Source organism: Lissotriton helveticus, chromosome 1_1 (genome assembly GCF_964261635.1).
Source record: "Lissotriton helveticus chromosome 1_1, aLisHel1.1, whole genome shotgun sequence".
Taxonomy (NCBI): domain Eukaryota; kingdom Metazoa; phylum Chordata; class Amphibia; order Caudata; family Salamandridae; genus Lissotriton; species Lissotriton helveticus.
The window spans coordinates 2,065,194,133-2,065,213,939 of record NC_136057.1 but is presented as its reverse complement, the minus strand read 5'-3'; the positions used below and the strand labels follow the sequence as shown (position 1 = coordinate 2,065,213,939).

General features: G+C 47.4%; 1 protein-coding gene and 1 pseudogene across 1 annotated transcript in view; both read left to right on the top strand.

Moving 5' to 3' along the window:
* The window catches only part of AK5 (adenylate kinase 5), a 2,677,990-nt gene that overhangs the window by 1,951,341 nt on the left and 706,842 nt on the right, over nucleotides 1-19,807 (top strand). The window lies entirely within an intron of this gene.
* On the top strand, nucleotides 4,253-6,140 carry LOC144819031 (solute carrier family 25 member 3 pseudogene; annotated as a pseudogene).

Here is a 19,807-nt window from a genome sequence, read left to right as displayed (position 1 = left end):
GGAGTTGGCAGAGCAGCACTCCTCTATGAGCAGACACACTTTAGCACTTGTTAGCAAAGGAGATCAAAGAAATATGGAAGAGTATGGCAAAACAATTTGAAGACAAACTTCTCCCAAGGCTGACACCTCCAACAAAGGTGCGTTCAATCACCACTTTTTCCCAAGCTAAACGCAGTCCAAAATTGAAATGCTGCATTACACAAAGGGAAGAAAAGAGCGTAGCACCGGATTTAGTGAGTCACCTGCAGAGGATATCCTCAGGTGCATTGGTGCTAAATCAGGCTGTTCTACTAATGTTCAGCCTTGCACTGTTGCACAAAGGCAAGCCAACACATAAAGATACACCCTAGTACCATTTTAGGTGTGCATAACAAAAACAACAGGGTCAAACATGTAAGATGCATGTTTTATAGCAAGACATATGTTACAGATAGACTTATCAGGCAATATACCACTCAACCTCTTCCAAGAGCTTGCCTTAACTTGGCATTAGGATTGGAGCAAAGCAAGGTCATACTAATTTAATAGATTTGCACCAAAAACCTAACCTTCTTGCAATTGCCCATCCTAGACATGCCCACTCTTGCATACGTTAACAGGGTGGTGGTGTCAAGGGGTTTGAAAAGAGCACATGGGTCAACTTTAAGCTCAAAATAACTTTTGCTTGTGAAAATAGATAGGGTACTGCTGTTTAAGCTGCCTGTCGATGATTTGCATTTTGCATTCACCAGAGCAAACCTTTGGTAAATGTGGACATTTGTTTTATTACCAGTTCCCTGTCACCAATTTTAATATCAGGATCTATGCTCTCTTGCATAGAATTTGAGTCAATCAGTTTTGCCGCTATGTTCTGGCGATTGCTGGAAAGCTGGTACAGCATTGCGCATTACATTAAACTAAATATGCAATAGTCAACAAAGTTTCCTTATGTGTAAAATTGCCCATATGTTTTGAGATTCGGGGGCCTGGCCAACAGCCGAGCATGTAGGACGTGAGCCGTCCTAGCTCCGTTCACATACCCCAGTTTTTGTTAATTATCCTGACTTCTTGGCGAAAATCTCCATACCTCTGAACACGCTGTGAGTCGGACTGGTTACCGATCGCAAAAAGAAAAGAATCTGAGCGCCAGGGGCTGCCTGCTGTCGAGTTCGGTCCAGAGCGGCGGTGAGGCCCACAATCGAGGAGGCATCCCCGGCCCACAGTAAACGCCAGGACGGACCGGAAGTGTGCTGAACCCGGGGAGGTATACGCCCGCCCATGACCCCTTCTGACTACCATCGCGGACGCCTCTGTTACACCACGGCGGGGCAGTGGCGCTCCCACCCCCCCCCCGCCTCCCCGAGTGCCTTTGAGTCGGCTGGCTTGCAGACACCAAAGGCGCTGCGCTTCGACCGACCGGAGCGAGGCTGATGGTGGCGGAGAAGCGGGTCCCGGCGGCAGAGCCGAGTCGTGGCTGCCCCCCTCTCTCCGTGCCCCCCCCCCCGGAAAGTCGACCATTGAGGACCGGATTCGGGTTGGGGGAGACACAAGAGGAACATAGGCAGCAACGGATGAGGAGAGGCGGAGGCGAGACACCGCTGGGGGGCCTAATTACGTCTGCAGACGGCGGCCATTATCAAATGCGGTTACTACGCTAGCGGACTACTGAGGGCGGAGTGATTGCGGTACGGCCCTGGGGACATCGAATACAGAGTGAACCCCCATACCATCACTGACTAATCTGGTGCTTCGCGCAACACAGCGGCATACACAACGCGCTACTAAACCCTCTATCCAAATGGCATGAAGTTAGATCCCACCTGGGGAGCGCCCCGCTGCCTCACGCCCAGTGAACATGGAAATGGCACTCATTTAAGCGCTGCTGCACCTGTGGATGTGAAGCACGCCGAAGCCCACAACGTAGACCGGGAGGGCCAGTGAAGGACACGACACATCGTTTGCAGTGAGTGGTGGGGTTGCACTGACCCAGGCCCGGATAGGGGGGGAAATTACTGAAAACCTCTGGGGCCTTGTAACTTGCAGATACTGCGGAATACCTGAGGAAGCAGCCGCGGACAGGCAACGCAATGGTGAGAAACGGCCTCTGCCGGAATGATCCGGCGCCACGCACGATAGTTCCCTCCTCTGGCTCGGAGGATCCCCTGGCGTCGTCCACTGAAGACATCATCCCACCGACGGGGCTAGGGGCGCAGGATGCCAAACTGGACCTTATCCTCACGGAAATCAGGGCCTCCAGAGAAGCACTCGAAGTGAGAATGGACTCGATGTCAACAGGTCTCTCCCTGCTAAAAGATGACCACAAAAAACTGTCAGAAAAAGTGGCTGAACATAGACTCGCACTAGATGATCTGATTCCACAGCAGACTGCGCACTCCGCGAAACTTGAGGAACTGGAAAAACACATCAAGTATCTGAGAGAGAGGGTGGACGACGCGGAAGGGCGTTCCCGCCGCAACAATATACATATTTTAGGTGTGCCGGAGCGAAGCAAAGGGACTAATCCGACTAGATTTGTGGAGGATTGGTTAAGGACGATCATGGAAGCAGAGGACCTAACCCCGATGTACAGCGTGGAAAGAGCCCACAGAGTGCCACCTAGGCCGCCGAAACCGGGTGCCCCACCACGCCCGCTGGTAGCCAGACTGCTACACTTTAGAGACCGATATGCGATATTGAAAACTGCCAGAGAAAAGACACCACTAAAATATGAGAACAAAACAATTTCCATCTATGCAAACTGCACTCAGGCATTACAGAAAGCCCGGGGATCTTTTTGGGAAGTGAAAAAGGCACTCCGTGAACGTAATATGAAATATTCGCTCTTCTTCCCGGCACGACTTAGGGTCATCCATGATCATAAGACCTATTTCTTCGACACCCCGGAGGAAGCCTCGGAGTGGATAGAGGTGTCGCTCACACCGCCCCGATCCCGAAGAGATAGTCAGGGAGAGCGGAGCGAACAATCGCAGGGATCTTTGAGGAAGCGCTCGGACCAACCGCTGGAGGAGGGGATGGAGGACGCACACCCGCAAGATCGAGGTCGAGATCAAACGGACATGGAAACCTCTCTACAAGTTGCAGTTCTCACAACAGATGCACTGGCAGCTCATGATGCGGACATGGACAGAGACGCGAATAGCCAGGCCAGCTCTCACACGGCTGCATCAGACACAGACGCTAGTGTGCAATTATTCCCACGTATCACGGTGCAGCTGGCAGAGGACTTATGAACGATGTCACAGTAGATGCGGATTGGTAACGTAACACCGCGACAAATGCACAACTGGAGGGAGGAGATAGGTGCCAAGTAACTTATCAATGTTGGGGGGTTTAGGAGGAGTAACTTCGAGTAGAGACTTACAGTAGGTTATCGACTGGGCGCACCCCCCAGGCGAAGGCACCACAACGATTAGTTTATACCCCAGTTGGGTACTATGGTTTGGTCCCTCACAGTTTTGTGAGAAGGACCTTATAGTTGGGAGGTTCAGTACAGATGCAGCACTCGCGTTAATGTATGCAATGTTACATGCCTTGAGAACTAGGGTGATGTCCAGGTTTGAGAAAGCTCAGTACCATGTTGACTCCTAATAATTATAAAATCTGCACCTGGAATGTGAGAGGGTTGGGCTCAATCCATAAACGGCATAGAGCTCTGGCACAACTGAATAGGCGTCAGGTGTCTATAGCATACTTACAAGAAACCCACTTAAATAGGGAAGAAGGGGCTAAACTGAGGCGGAAGTGGAAAGGCCAATTATTCGCCACTGAATATTCAGCATTTTCCCGAGGTGCAGCCATCTGGATAAGGAACAATACCCCTTTCAAAGTCCTAGAGCAAAAGATAGACAAGGAAGGGAGATTTGTACTCTTACGAGGAATACTAGATGGTATATGCACAGTGCTGGGCTGTATTTACGCACCGAACTCGGAGCAATCTAGGTTTTTTCAAGATCTCAGTGGAATACTGTCAGAATGGGTGGCCCAAGACTGGGTGATAGGGGGAGACTGTAATGTGGTGTTGGATGTCGCATTGGATAGATCAAACCCCCCACTGCACGCCACAGACAGTAGAAGACATGCTGAAGCGCTAGCGTCCTGGGCAGCTGGGTGGGACCTTGTGGACTCCTGGAGGGCACTGAACACAACCAATAGAGAGTACACATTCTACTCCCCGCCCCACAAACTACACACTAGGATTGACCGTATTTTCTGTTCACGAACACTGATCGGGTCCATAACGACAGTGCTACATATGGGCAAGACGTTGTCAGACCACAACCCTGTGGAACTAACATTACAATGGGGGAGGATCCCCACCCCAATACCAACGTGGCTTTTATCACCCGGCCTATTGGAGGACTCGGTCTTCCGCTCCACTTTACTGGATGCCACCACCCAATACTTTACCGATAATGAGAACACAGCCAGCTCTAGACAGATCGAATGGGACGCTTTCAAAGTGACGATCCGAGGGGTAGCGATGGGCACTAGAGTGGGTGTCAAGCGTGCACTATTGGACAAACTCAAGAAGGTGGAGGGAGGGCTGGCAATGCTGGAAAACGAAGCTGTGGGAACGGATGGTAACCTCACACAACTCCAAGAGGCACACATCCAACACGCAGAGCTATTAGAGGAACTGCGTTTGATAGATTATAAAGAATACACATACAGGCAACACACACAGGCGGACAGAGCGGGCCCCCTACTGGCACGCTTAACGCGCAATGTTCCAGAGAGTAACCCCATCACGGAAGTGACAGACCAAGGCGGGAGGATCGTACAAACCCAAATAGATATCAATAATACGTTCAGGATTTATTACACTGAGTTATATGGCCCACATGCCCCACTTGATGCCCAGAACTTAGACAACTTTCTTTCAGATCTGCAAATCCCACAACTAACACCGACACACCGAACTGAGTTCTCGAAACCCATATCATTGCCGGAAATCAGACAAGCCATTAAGGCAATGCCGCGAAACAAAGCCCCGGGATCAGACGGTCTGCTGGCTGAATTCTATTTGACGTTCATAGACACACTGGCCCCAAGATTACAAATACTATACAGGGTCCTAAGTTGTGGTGTGACGCACACCGCAGTCGTTCCTCTGGATTTGGTGAAATGCCGTCTGCAGGTGGATCCCAAGAAATACAAGGGCATTTTTAATGGCTTCTCAGTCACATTGAAGGAAGTTGGCTTTCGTGGCCTTGCCAAGAGATGGGCTCCAACGTTTATCGGATACTCCATGCAGGGACTTTGCAAGTTTGGTTTCTACAAAGTCTTCAAAGTCCTGTGTAGTAACCTTCTGGGAGAGGAAAACACATACTTGTGGCGTACTTCTTTGTATTTGGCGGCATCTGCCAGAGCAGAGTTCTTTGCTGATATTGCCCTGGCTCCAATGGAAGCTGCTAAAGTTCGTATTCAGACACAACCTGGCTATGCGAACACTCTACGGGAAGCTACTCCAAAAATGTATGCTGAGGAAGGGATTTGGGCTTTCTACAAAGGCGTTGTTCCCCTCTGGATGAGACAGATCCCATACACCATGATGAAGTTTGCCTGCTTCGAGCGTACAGTTGAAGCTTTGTACAAATATGTAGTCCCGAAACCGAGAAGCGAGTGCACAAAATCTGAACAGTTGGTGGTTACTTTCGTTGCCGGGTATATTGCTGGTGTGTTTTGTGCCATTGTGTCCCATCCTGCTGATTCAGTGGTTTCAGTGTTGAATAAAGAGAAAGGCAGTACTGCTGTAGCAGTCCTAAAAATACTTGGACCCAAAGGTGTCTGGAAGGGTCTGACCGCCCGTATTATTATGATTGGCACTTTGGCTGCACTGCAGTGGTTCATTTATGACTCCGTTAAGGTCTATTTCAGGCTTCCTCGTCCACCTCCACCCGAAATGCCAGAATCGCTGAAAAAGAAGCTTGGTCTTACTCAGTAGTAATGCTATGGACTTTAACGTTGCACACTCAAAGACGTTTTATATCTTTGGTTCAGTGTAGGATCTGCACCATTATTAACAGCTGTAATTATTGGTTGAATCCTTGCTTCAGCATGGAGGGTCTGCAAACTGTAATTTGGTTTTACCATTGTTGTGTTTCTGTTGAAATAAACGGATGCTACAGTAAAAAAAAAAATACTATACAGGGAGGCTCTGACAGGTGGTGCGTTACCAGAATCAACGCTGCAGGCAATAATAGTATCCCTACTGAAGCCGGGTAGAGACGCCCTACAACTGGAGAACTATAGGCCATTATCCTTACTGAATACGGATTATAAAATCCTCAGTAAACTGTTGGCAACAAGACTATCTCACTGTATCACGGATATCATTCATCCAGACAAAAATGGATTTGTTCCGGGGAGGAACACCGCACTGAACTTACGGAGGCTAAGCCAGCTGATGATACCGCAAGGGAGGGAGGGAGAAAATGAGGGGTGTATCTCCCTAGATCTTAGGCAAGCCTTCGACTCCCTGAGATGGGATTACATGTTTGCAGTGCTGACCAAATTTGGCATTCCTGCGGAGTATATAGCATGGGTGAGGTTGCTATATCACGGCCCTACAGCGCGAGTCAGGACCAACGCGTGTATTTCTGAGCAGTTTGCAATTGCGAAAGGCACCAGACAGGGCTGCCCACTATCGCCCCTGCTTTTTATCATCGCCTTAGAACCCTTACTACTGAAGGCACGAACTGTAGTGGTACACAGAGGAATAACCAGTCTTAATACTCATAATGTCATCTCTGCCTATGCGGATGACATTTTATTGTTTCTTAAGGATGTATCGGGCCCCCTAACGCCGCTGCCAGAAATATTCAGTGAGTTCCGGGAACTCTCAGGCCTCACAATTAATGAAAATACATCCTATGGATACTATTTTCACAGACCCCTTATGGCTGCTGTTTGCAGTTTCCACCATACAACTTCCAAATTGCACCCGAGACTTTTAAGTATCTGGGTATTCAGATTTACAGACGGCCGCAGGACCTACTGGGGGGTAATTTGGGAAAGGCCCTTAGTGTACTAAGGATGCAAGTTCGTTTCTGGACCTCATTACCGCTCTCAGTAGCGGGTAGAGTTACGATTTCGAAAATGGTGGTGCTGCCCAGGCTTATATACTATTTCACAAACTTACCGATACTGATACCCTCCCCCTTTTTTAAGGCTCTAAATACGGTTTTGACGGAAGTGATGTGGGGCACAGGAAGGCGACGTATCAGTCTAGCAAAATTACAGCTACCGACGGACCGGGGAGGCCTGGGAGTCCCAGACCTGATTGCTTATAGTTACGCATGCCAATTACAATGGCTGGCCTATTGGCTAGCGGGACGCAACCTACATGAACTTCACATGTCTGACTCTGATAGAGCTAGAGGGACCATACACAGATTACTTCTCCCACGAGCTAAAATACCGGACACTACCCCGCCGCTACTCAGACTAGCACTCAAACACTGGAAGGCGACTGTGAAATATACGAATAAATCCTCTACATACGCGCCCACGATACCACTGCTGGGAATACCCCTGGGAACAGGTACACTCACGGAACGTAAGCTGAAACTATGGCATGATGCAGGAGTGCTGCAGGTCGGAGATTTTTTCTCTGATGGGAATCTACTGTCGTATACGGATTTCACTAATTTGCATCACACCCCAAGAGAACTATTTCTAACACATGCACAGATAGCGCATTATATCACCACACAATGGGCAAGAACCGGAAAGGAACCAGACACAAACACATTGCTCACAATGCAATATCTGATGGGGGCAGGAAGTCATCTGACGAAATGGCTAACAAGTGGGATACGAGCAGGCAGAGCAGTCTCCTTACAGCCCCTCCGGCTCCGCTGGGAGGCGGACGCGGGCAGGGCTCTCAGGGACAAAGAGTGGGAAAGACTGATAAAATACCCCAAAACAGTGGCAAGGAACCCAAAGTTTAAGTATATCCAATTAATGATAGTCCATAGAGCATACCTAACTCCACACAGACTACACGCATTGTTCCCAGACTCGGCAAATAACTGCACTAGATGTGGGTTGGATGATGCAGGCCTCATACATACGTTCTGGGACTGCCCCAAGCTTGGACAATACTGGGGGGGCGGTACAGGAGGCACTAACGGCGGTGGCACCGGGCAGGCCATACACGTCCCTGTTGTATGGAGTTTTGGGTCTAGGCCACACAGAAAAGAAAAAGAGCGTAGCCACAAGATTTGCGGATTTGGCTATGTTACTGACAAAAAGGGCAATAGCGATGAAATGGAAATCAGCCAGGCCACCTGATATCGAGACCTGGCGCGGAGAGGTATTGAGATGGGGAAAGGCAGAAGGTGTCGAGCTACAAAGGGAGGAACGCAGAGGTCTTAGAAAAACACACATCTCACTAGACTGGAACTCAATACTGGGAGAGTTTGAAACACACTCCTCGACCCACACTGAGTGAAACCCGATAGGACTTCAGGATGCCTGTCGATGTACACATGAGTTTGCAGCCTAGTGACTCGGTTAGGTACATGAAGCATACTACACTCTTGATCCCCACATGAAGCAGGTTGCAGAATCTATTACTATATAACACATCGCACAAACGCTATGACCGAAAGGAGGATGACAATCAAGTTGTTCAAGCTAATAAGCAATCATGAGACTTTACCCGCAAGACGTTGCCTGAAACTACTCAGTTATGTATACCATTTGAGTGCTGGGGAGGGTGGGGGGATAAGGGGTTGTTCTAAGTTTCACAGTGAAAAGTACAATAGGTACACCTAAAAATCACAGTATTCTGCTGACTATGTATACGGAGTATAGATATAATGTACAAAATGTCGTATTACTTACAGTACTACTCTGCACAATTATGACGCCAATAAAAACAAACTTGAAAAAAAAAATGTTTTGAGATTCTTAGTCATATCTCTGTTACCTTCACCTCTAGCTCAACACTATAAGCTGCAGTGTTATTTGTGTCCTACTCCTCCAGGTCAACGTTTTTCCCAACATTGAAATCATGCAGGTTTGGGTTATCAAAGTACATTTGGTCTCAAAATGGTGAGTGTAGTTGGATGTCATGGTTAGAAGCTTAAGACAATTAAGAGCATTGTGTCTTTAAGTGCTGTCCAGAATATATCTGTGGGTCAAGGCCTCTCATCAGGAGAATTGCTGTATTCCTCTGACCAAGCAGCTCTTCCTCGCGTGCCACTTGTAATGCGGAGTTAATCATCAATGTGTTTTCCTGTATTTGCATCTGTGGGACTTTTTCCTAAAGCCCTCTTTTAAGCCACGTTGTCACGGTTAGTGCTTGTCATTCTCCAGTGGCATTTTAAGCTGATGTTGATATAACTTAACACTACCAGTTGAAGTTGCTACAATTTTAAGTAGGTTTTTTGACTAACTTTGCCATGGTGCCCAGTGTGGAGGCACGGCTCGATATCCTTTGCATTGCTGCCCTGATATTTCATTCCCTCAAATGGTGACTGCACTCACATTATAAAGGGTGATTTTTTTCTAATCTATAATTCAACAATTGAATGTCTCTCCTCTTTGTGGTGACATTTCACTGTAGGAAAACAATGGGGACATGCTTATTAAATTAAACGGCTGTTCTGCATTTCTGAACAACTGTCACAACACACGTCAAACAGAGTGCGACAATGTAGTGTGGCTGGTGCCTACCACTCCAATCCACAGACAGATGCACCCCTCTTATTGCTTACCCTACATAGAGCAGATGGACTCTGGATATAACCGCCCAAGCATCTCCCCCTTCCATTTAGGTCCCTTCTGGAGCAGAGGGTGGTCTGGTAGCCACCTGGTGTCTTCCTCTTTGGTTGTTTCGTCAAACCGAAGGAACAGCAAAATATGCAGTGTATTTGTCGTGGTTGTTGTCTAATCAGGCAGACAGTTAGCAGAGGGCTTATCATTGACTGTTTCTGAATCACCCTTAAATTAACCCCGTACCTTGACCAATAAATCTGCAGTACATTTTCTTCAACTATGACTTGTGTCTTAGTCCTTTGTGGTCTTTTGTTCCTTTGCATGTATGTATCTGATCAACTTACTCAGTGAGGATGTCTTGCTGTAGAATATCAGTGATATGTATCATAGGAGAATGAGGCAGGTTGGCTAGCAATGTACAGAATCATTCAACCCCTTACACAAAATATGTTTAGAGAGTTGCATGCAAAACCAATGATATCCTTTATACTGCTACTTATTTATTTTACATGAAAATGAATTTATTTTTAGATTGGGGGAGTTGAGAATGTTTTCCACCAACCCTACTCTGCCTTTCTTTAACACAGCTAAACTCTATCCCGTACATTCATTTGCCACGGAATCCTTTTTTTCTTACTTTCTTTACAGCTGCATCGGCCAATATCTTACCTATACTTGTACCTGGTTTTCATTCTTCTAGAGCAATTGTTTCCCCATCTTTTTTGCAGTAGTTCCACGGCAAAATTATTATTGTGCAGTTTTTATACTGAACTGGAGCTATTATCGTTGCAAAAATAGAACTGATTTGAGAACCAGCAATATTTTAATTGGCAATGCTTTTGAAATAAATGATTTAGTGTTGATATATTCACTTTTCACATATTATGTTATCATTACTTTACACTGAAATCCTTCCTTTACAACCTTTGAATCGGCTGTATCTTTCCAACTGCAAACATATTTTTTCAGTTCATTTGTTTATTTACACATATTTTTTTCCTTATAGAAGTTAAGGAAAATAAATCCCCAGTTTCATAGTGGCTGAGAAATTTAGAAGGTCAACTCTGACCGTAAATAGAAGTAGTAACATTCTCGTTGCAAAGAGGGATTGCAATTTGCGACTCTACTTTTTGCAACCAGTAACTTATTTCACCAACCCTTCTTCTATGCATTAATAGATTGGTTTGCAAAATAGAGAATCATAGTGAATTGCATACCGACCTGACTAATAAATGGTCATTAGACAATGAGCAATTTGTGACTCACTACAATTCGTCACAATCACAAGGATGGTGGCCTGCAGCGGTTAACAGACTACCACCTCTATGATTGTCTTTAAAAAGACTTTTTTCTCAATCAAGCTCTAGTGCCTTAAAGGGAATGGAGCGGCTTTAAAAAATCTTTTCTTTTTTGAAAAGTTACGTTGAGAGCTGGCATTGGGCTCCTGTGGAGTTGCCTGTCTCCTGACTAATCCTCACCCCCTGGTGAGTGTTTTAATATTTCTATGTGTTTGTTTTCAAATGTCTATTTTATTTTTGTTTTAATTTCTTACTGATAATCAGTGATTGGGGAGCCAGTAGCAGGAACCGTTGGGCTCTAGTTACTTTTACTTCACCCCCTTTTTACACAAAGCTGTCTTGTTGTTCAACCTTGAGGTGTGGGGGGCTGATTTACCACAATCACTGCGCTGCCACACAGCACACACATGTGGAGGGCACTAAACAAGCCCATCAGGGCATGTCTACATCAGGCCTATACCCAGAGTCAGAACCCCGCGTTCTTCTTCTCTAAGGGGCACATGCATCATTGGAAATTGCGGTCGCAAGCGAATATGCCCCTTTGCGACCGCAATTTTTGTATTTTGTATTTGAATGCATCATCCCAAATTTTGCGATTACTTACTTACTTAAATTGCGATTGCATTTAGGGAATCCCAAATTGCGATCCCCTAAATGCAATGCAACAAAGTAAATTGCAATTTCACATTTAAAATAAGTTTATTTTTCAAAGTTCTATATTGCACACATACAGGCCCATGGGGCATGTGTGTGTGCAACATGTTTTTAAATTGCAATTACAGGGGTGCAGCAGTGTGTACTTTTGGTACCTTTGAAATTGCGTGTGCAATTTGCGAGTACCTAATTGATACTTGCAAATTGTGCATGCAATTCCCATTGATTCCTATGGGCCTGTAGGCCTATATGAGTGAATGGGAAGCAATTCCTTATTTGCGATTTGCGAGTTGCAAATAAAGAATGTGTAGGAATCGCAATTTTTTTGCGATTCCTACATGCATAAGGAATTGCGATTCCTAAATTGCGATTTTTAGGGCATGTGTGTGCGCAACACAACTTCATGGTAATTTGCGTGCCCTATTAGCGAATTCGCTATTTTTAAAACTTTCATGCATTGTATTTAAGGAATCTCAATTTGAGATTCCTTAAATGCAAATAATCGCAATTTAGCGATTTCTCAATTTGCAATTTTTGCATTTGGGATGATGCATCCCAAATGCAAAAATACCGGTAGCAAAGGGGCAGATTCTGAGAATCTGCCCCTTTGCGAGCAGATTTTTGTTTCATGCATCTAGCTGAATGCCTTTTATTTTTGCGTTTGCAAAATCTGCAAGCGGTGTGTAAACACTCACTTTGTACTTATAGTCGTTGCTTACGAGAAGCAAGGCTGGCAGTAACTGCACCTCTTTTACTGCCAGCCTTGCTTCTCGTAAGCAAGGGCAATAAGTAGAAAGTGGTGTTTATGCACCGCTTGCAGGTTTTGAAAACACCTAAATACGAGGCATTGTTCATTTACAATGCCAATAGGTCAAACTTGCGCGAATGCGGGACCCATTGCATTGCAAATGCTTGTTTTTAAATGATCATAGCACTTCTGGCCATGTCATCTTTCTTCCACTTGCACACCAGCAATCAAAAGCGCAGCAACAACAGTACACGCCGTGCCTCCTAATTTGAAATGACAACAGAATATTTAAATGACAATTGATTTACTTTAATGACGATAAAAATGCATATTTATCAATCAGCAGACAGAATATTCGCAGGCGGCTGCTTTCTATAAATGATTCAGTGAGATCAACTAGTAATCACGAGCTATATCACAAATTAATGATGGAGCACACAAACATTGCTCGACCTGTCAGATTCCTTCTGTTGAGATGTAATTTTCTCCGTGCAGTTTGACACAAAGGTAATGAAATATTAAGAGAAAGGTCAGATGCATTCTAGTGATAATCTAACCCGTCAACGAGAAACAACAGCGAGGAACACCGCTTTTGACAAGACGATGGAAGAAAACATCTTACGTCCAAAACCCGGCGATGGCTGCTTTCTCAGGGAGAGAAATGCTGCTTATTGCGATTCGCAAATTGAGATTGTCTTCCCATTCTTTCCTATGGGCCTCTAGGCCCATAGGAATGAATGGGGAGGTATTCTTTAATTGCGACTCGCAATTTGCGAGTCGCAATTAAGGAATTCTAAGAAATTGCTATTTTTTTAGTGTTTTCTTGATGCATTCCATTTTGCTATTCCTTAATAGCGAATCGGTATTTTTCGCTATTAAGGAATCGCAAAATGGGTTGTTGATGCATCTGGGGTTTGTCATTTATAATGCGAACAGCTCAACTATCGCAAATGTGAGACCAATTGCATTGCAAATGATAATTTTTTTTAACCAAGGGGTGCAGCCCTCATTGGTGTCCAGATGTCAAAGGAACAGGTCAAGTCTGTCTGAGAATTTTAGTATGTACACCCCCTCGATAGTGGGGGTAGAATGCCAGAGCCAAGCACAGACTATTTTGTTTGGAACGTTTTGCACAACTGCAATTCCGAAGGATCGTCATGCTGCTGGACTTATTCAAAGAGTTCTTGACCCTAGCTACATGCACAGAGTTGTAACTGCTGTATGTGTTATGTCTACTGGCCTCGGCTGAAAGAAAGTCTCTGCTCCCACTCCCTAATGTGGGAGACGAAAACACAGGTCATTGTCTGTGACGTATTTTCATAAAGGGCAGGACAAACCTACAATGTTAAAAAAAGGAATGGATTGGATCACTGTGAGAAGTTGGCCTGATGTGCAGTGTTCACTATTCTAGTGATCACTATATATCAGTCCAAACAACCCTTATTGATGATTGGTTGTAAGTCAACCTTATAGACCAGCTATCCTAGTAGCATGGATACGAGCAGTCTAAGGCTAAGACTCTAGAGGGCGTGTTAAGCCAGCTGTTTTACCATCACATTACCCCTTGAACACCCAGTGAAAGGACACCACACAAGTGTTATGAAAATAAACAGTGTATTTATTAGAATCACAACAACCCTGTACTCTTTATGAGGACAGGGTGCTAGGCACACAACAAAACTCTTACGAAAATACTTAAGTTAGCACGTTATACACAAATGCCCGAGGGGCACGAAAAACCATATACTTTAAAAGTGGAATGTGAATTACTAGCAGGTAAGTAACAGTTCTAATAGGCTTTGGAATCGCTAGGACTGGACTAGGGAATCGTTAGATTACTACTAGGAGACCCAGGGGACTCGGGTGCAGAGTGTGCACTCTCACGCGGGATGCGGGACAAAGTCTATGGAGGCTAGTAAAGGCAAAGTTAGTGTTCACGGGCGAACCCGACCTGGTAGGAAGAAAACGACAGTGGATCCTGACCCTAGGATAGTGAGGCTATGCTGGGACACCGAAGTGCCGAAGTTACCTAGCCCAGGGGCTGCAGCTGCATAGGTCTGAAAAGACGTCGGGGATCTCGTTGCCGGACCAGGAGCCTGGAAGGAAGAAGTTGCTGGCAGGCGACCAGTGAAGAAAAGTTCGATGGATCCAAGCCTGGATCAAGGAAGAAGAAAACCTGAAAGCAGAGGGGACCAAGTTCTTGAATCACTAGCCAGTGATTAAGTGGGCACCAGGATGGCACCGGGCGAAGTCACCGCAGTCAGGTGAGTGGGCGCTGCTGGGCTCTGCAGTCTCTCGGACCAGGAGGCGTTGTCGGCGACCAGGATGGAGGTGCGAGCTGTCCCACGAAGGTTCTTGCTGTCGACGTCGCTGGACCCAGGATTGGGCAACAAGTCTTGGCAAATGCAAGGCCCACGCGGTGGACCTAAAATGGCGTCTTGAGTGGACCAGGAGGGTCCAGGGTACTTCTCCGATGGAGGGAAGCAAGGGCCAGTCTGGAGCAACCAGACCAGCAGCAGAAATGTCGTCGGGCGTCGTCAGGAAGGCCACAAGCCAGCGGGCTAGTAGCCAAACAACGCGGTGGGCAGCAAAAAGCAGAAGGGCCCCACGCAGATCGTGGAGATGCTGGGGGGCTGCTCTTCGGTGCTGGAGCTGCTCAGGGTGGGGGCTTCTCGGACCCCAAAGCACTCACCAGGAATTCACTCGGCGGGCTTGTTGTTCAGAAGTCGTGCAGTCTTGAAGATGGCCGGTCCCTCGAGGTCTCGTCACACCCACGAATCTCAGCGTGACTGATGATGCAGGTAGAGGTCAGAGGTGCCAGGGAAGCCGGTTCTCGTCGAGCTGGGCAGTCGGATTCCGGAGGAAGGACTTGCAGCAGACCGCAGTGTTTCTGTAGATGGTGCCTGCGGATGCAGGGTGACTACTCCTTAGTCACAAGGGAGAAATCTTAGGAAGAAGTCTTGAGTTCCTTTCGTGAAAAGTAGTTTCAGGATTCAAAGATGATCTGTTTTGGAAGGGGGCCAGTTCCTACCTTTATCCTGTAAAAAGGGGCTGGCACGCGACTAAGTCCTGCCCTAGGGGTGGGACTAGGAGGGGGGTGGTTACACCCACTTCCTTGGCGGGCTTTTCCCCAGCACAGGGTCTGGAGTGACCCTGGAACTGGTTCCAGCCAGCCTATGCACAGTGAGCACCGGGGTGCCACGTGCAGTCACCTTCCTCTAAAGCCCTGCCTACCTACAATACACAAAACCCTGTCTGGGACGGTGCTGGCACCGCCCCTGGCAGGAAACCCTTTGTCCTTATCTCCTGCTCTGGGAGGACTCCCAGCAGCAGGAGGGCAGACTTGTGTCTCGGTGGCAGCATCCATTTTGTGGAGCTGAGGCTCTGTTTGACTTTAACCGGGGTTAGGGGTTACATACATGTCGTGTCCCTCTAGAAGGGTGGAATGCTAACCCCGTCGCCAGAATTGGCGAGGGGTTAGTATTCCAATTCGTATGACACCTTACTCGACATGTTTTGATAAAGCGATACCAGAGTTGGCATATAACCGCGAGGATTATAATGCACTTAAGAGTATATGGTATGCGATATCATGGAAACGGCTAAGGGATAGATCCCGAAAGCCGCAGACAGGCTCAGCTCATGCCAGAGCACCATCTCACACGATTCCAAGCACTCTGCCTTCAGGATTGGTAAGGCCTGCCATAGGAGTGACTGATAGGAGATCTGTGTGTCCATTTTAGGGTTAGATATAGGTATACTATATCTAAAGCAAAGGGTGATTACACCACCTTGCCCCAGCTGTCAAGCAGCCAGTTGTGTCAGATTTGGATGGCCAGCCAGGGGTGGCATAATACATGCTGCAGCCCCTGGTAGGCCCTGGGTACACCTATGCCCTGGGTACCTAAGGTACACTGTACAGGGACTGATAAGTTCTTTCATCTCTTATCAGCTGACCCGCTTGACGTCTTAGGTCCGCCGGACCAGATGTATGACAGGTTTAGCGACTGGGTCTCCAGGGCCTTGGACACCCTCATCCCCTTGGTGACCTGTAAAACTGGATCCGGCAAGGCCAGCCCCTGGTACGACGACTCTCTGCGGGCTCTGAAGGTTTCTTGCAGGCGCGCAGAGCGGGCATGGCGCAAAGCCTATTCCAGCTCTAAGAAAGTCTTATATCAGGCAACAGTGAAGGTGTATCATCGGGCGGTGTGTAGAACTCGTGCCGCTTTTTATGCGACACAATTCAGGAACAGTTCGAACCCGGCAAAGGCTATCTTTAAGGTATTGAAAGACCTCACTGCCAAAAAAGTTACAACATCACACCAGAGCTCTGTGGAGCACTGTGAAAAGTTGGCAGAGTTTTTCCTGGAAAAGGTGAATGCCATCTACCGAGCCTTTCCTGTGGTCGTTCCCTCGGCGATTACATCTTCTAAGCCACTACCATCTGAGGGACTATGTTCTCTACCTTTGTTAAACTCTGATAGCCTAGGCACTTTGGCCCGCAGAGTGAAGTCTGGGTCCCCTGAGGATCCACTTTGCCCTGAAGTGTTCAAGGACCTTGCGGTACATGACATCTCTCCGCTTTGTTCCTTGGTCAATGCGTCACTTACATCTGGCGTAGTTCCACTGAAGTGGAAGCGAGCCATGGTTCGTCCGATCCTGAAGAAACCTAGCCTGGATGGGAGCAAGCCGGAGAGCTATCGGCCTATTTCACTCTTGCCGTGGCCGGCTAAGGTGATGGAGGCACACGTAAATGCCGCTCTCTCGGAACATCTCCGTCGAGCTGATATACTCGACGCCACGCAGAATGGGTTCAGGGCAGGTCATAGCACGGAGACGGCTCTGCTTTACATGGTGGAGCACCTTCGCTCCGTGCTTGACGCGGGACAAACGGCAGCGCTGGTGCTATTAGATCTAAGCGCTGCCTTTGACACCGTCTCGCACCCTATCCTTCTGCAGCGTTTAGAGGAGGCTGGTGTTACCGGCACTGCTCTCGACTGGTTCCGGTCGTTTTTAACCAACCGGGCCTTTAGCGTGACCGTCCCACCTTATCAGTCAAAATTCCATCCGTTGAACCTGGGCGTCCCCCAAGGCTCCTCGCTGAGTCCTACGCTGTTCAATCTGTACGTAAGGCCGCTAGCTGAGGTTGTCAAACAATGGGGTATGACCATGGTGTCATATGCCGATGACACCCAGCTAGCGGTCACGATCAGCGGGGATGCTGAAGTCGACGCTCCTAGGTTTCAACAAGGACTGAGGGCGGTCGCTAGCTGGATGACGCTCAATTGTCTCCAGCTAAACGCTAGTAAGACCGAGGTGATGGTATTTGGTAGGCAACCGGAACTGTGGGGAGAGAGATGGTGGCCGGAGGAGTTGGGTCCTGCTCCCATCCCAGTCGCCGAGCTTAAGAACCTCGGGGTCTGGTTGGACCCTTCCCTTACGTTTGCATGCCACACTAAACGCACGGCTGCTTGTTGCTTCGGCATCTTGCGTGGGCTCCGTCCTGTGCTAAAGTTCTTCGATGCCCCCACTCGGCAACTCATGATCCAAGCTACCGTCATCTCCAGGCTGGATTATGCTAGTTCTTTGCTGGCCGGGTTGAACGTAGCTGAGATCGGGCGCCTGCAACGGATCCAGAATGCAGCAGCGAGAGCGGTGGTAGGCCTTCCAAGATTCTGTCCTACCTCCAGCACCATACGAGCGCTGCATTGGCTCCCGGTGGCGCAGCGGATTCAGTTTAAGGTCCTCTGCGTCGCCTATAAGATCTTGAAGGGGTCCCCGGCAACGATCCTTACGACTCTCATGGCCAACTACATCCCAGCACGACCCTTAAGATCGGCAGACCTCGAATTGGCCGTGGTACCGCGCTTTAAGCGAGGCAGGGCCGGTGGACGCTCATTTCGAGTGCGGGCCGCTGCTTTGTGGAACTCCTTACCCCCGGCAATTCGCGCTATGAGCGATTTGCTTTCTTTTCGTCGCGCCGTGAAAACATTTTTATTCCCTTAGTTATTTTGCTTGTGCTGTTTTTATTTAGTTGTGTTGTGTAGCTGCCTTGTCGGGCGCCAGGACGCTCCTTAGCTGGAGCATCTGTGCGCCTAATAAAAATCACATAACATAACATAACATAACATAAGGTGACTCAGTATCCAATTTAGATATGTACCTAAGGTACATGGAATCCATTTTACAGAGAGAGCAGTAGGCCTGGGGCCCTGAATAGCAGGGTCCCAGGTCAACTAAGTCAGAAAACCAGCAAAACACCAGGCAAAAAGTTGGGGGCAACCATAGTCAGGGATCTACCTTCCTACAATCACCAAACAGGTGTCAGGCTGAGAGTTCTAGAGATTGTACCTGCAGGCCGGGATGTCCAGGATGGACATCATCAACCCAAACATAAGAGAAACCACCATTTGGTGTAGCACAAGGCGCAAACGGACTTCACCAATCACCAGTTCACATATGAAGCACAAATGTCATTGAACGACAAACATACATTTTTCACCAGTGTCTCTGGTGTGGTGAATTCAGGCAACCTTGGTATAAGGGCCTGAAGGACGTTTAATCAGGACAAAAGAGTGGGTAGTTTTTCTCAAGAAATGAGGGTAAAAAGGCACTTGGCTATCCGTTAGAGCACTGTCAGCCAACACTAGTCTGCTCCACAGAAAACAGGCTGTAAAGCCAGTTAACGTAACTTCTTGGAAAACTCCTGCTGTGCCCCCAGCACCCCTTTTCCCAATGCTATTTGAGTAGTGTACTGCAGGGCTGGAAGGAAAAGAGATAGGCGGGGGACAGTTGATGGCGTGGGTGTTTACAGTTTTGGTGGAGAAGAATGCCATCAGCACCCACTAAGCCGAGCAGTGCTGTGGGTGCGTGGAGCTGGCAAGATGTAAGCTGAGGTGCAGCGTGCCACAGGAAGGTTTGCATGGAGAAGGATGTTTTACCCGGACTGTCATTTCCAGGCGCAGTGGTACTGGAAGGCCAAAGTGTGCTGCAGGGTTGATACAATTACATAACAAAGGCAAGTTACGTATATATATATATATGGTAAATAATGTGGCATTTTTGTGATACATCCTATGGCGTTATCTATTAAGATATTTTAACGCACTGATGCAAAAGGAATCTCGGTTCTATGGTAATTCATTGTTTTTGTGCCAAAAAACTGTAAACATTCAGCAGAAGCTATTTAAAACCATTCAAAATCTTAATAATTTTGTCTTGCATGAAAGCACAGAACGCCTTCTTAATATCACTGTTCTTTTTGCATCCAATAGTAAAGTTGATTGTGTAAAACGTTTACAGTTTTGCACTTGGGCAAAAACAAATCTACACATGGATTTTTTTTTTAATACACTGTATAAAAGCTTCCAGGTCTTTGACG